Source organism: Manis pentadactyla, chromosome 1 (genome assembly GCF_030020395.1).
Source record: "Manis pentadactyla isolate mManPen7 chromosome 1, mManPen7.hap1, whole genome shotgun sequence".
In the NCBI taxonomy this organism is placed as follows: Eukaryota; Metazoa; Chordata; class Mammalia; order Pholidota; family Manidae; genus Manis; species Manis pentadactyla.
This window is the reverse complement of record NC_080019.1, coordinates 117660930-117661754: the sequence shown is the minus strand read 5'-3', so window position 1 is coordinate 117661754 and position 825 is coordinate 117660930. Positions and strand designations below refer to the sequence as shown.

The following is an 825-nucleotide window of genomic DNA, read 5'->3' as shown; positions in this document are numbered from 1 at the left end:
TATGAAGCCTGAGAGAGGTGAGGAAGCTGCAGTGCAGAAGAAGAGTTTGTGCCAGCAGAGGTTGGTTCATGAGGTTTAAGGAAAGAAGCTGTCTCCATAACATAAAAGTGCAGGTGAAGCAGCAAGAGCTGGTGTAGAAACTACAAGTTATCCAGAAGACTGAGGTAAAGTGAGGAATGAAGGTGGTTACCCTAAACAACAGATTTTCAGTGTAGACAAAGCAGCCTCCCACTGGAAAAAGATGCTGTCTAGGACTTTCATAGTTGGAGAGGAGAAGTCAGTGTCTGGCTTTGGAGCATCAAAGGACAGTCTGGCTTTTTCATTAGGGGCTAATGCAGCTGGTGATTTTAAGTTGAAGCCAATGATCACTTACCATTCCCCAAATACTAGGGTCCTTAAGAATTATGTTCAATCTACTGTGCTCTAGAAATAGAATGACAAAAGCCTAGATGACAGCACATCAGTTTATGCCATGGTTTAATGAATATATATATTTTTAAAATATGGAACGCTTCACGAATTTGCGTGTCATCCTTGCGCAGGGGCCATGCTAATCTTCTCTGTATCATTCCAATTTTAGTATATGTGCTGCCGAAGCGAGCACAGTTTAATGAATATTTTAAGTCCACTATTGAAACAGTGCTCAGCAAAAAAGATTTCTTTCAAAATATTACTGCTCACAGAGAATGCACTTGGTCACCCAAGAGCTCTAATGAGATGGACAACTAGATTAATGTTGTTTTCATGTCTGCTAACACATCCTTTCTGCAGCCCATGGATCAAGGAGTCAATTTTGAGTCTCAAGTCGTATTTATGAAATATATT

The 825-nt window shown here is 40.2% G+C and overlaps 1 non-coding gene across 1 annotated transcript; it reads right to left on the bottom strand.

The window, feature by feature from the left end:
- Window positions 1-497: 497 nt before the first annotated feature.
- On the bottom strand, window positions 498-604 carry LOC118907130 (U6 spliceosomal RNA). The gene has a single exon (XR_005022724.2). It is a non-coding gene; the product is annotated as a U6 spliceosomal RNA (small nuclear RNA).
- Between the last annotated feature and the right edge of the window lie 221 nt (window positions 605-825).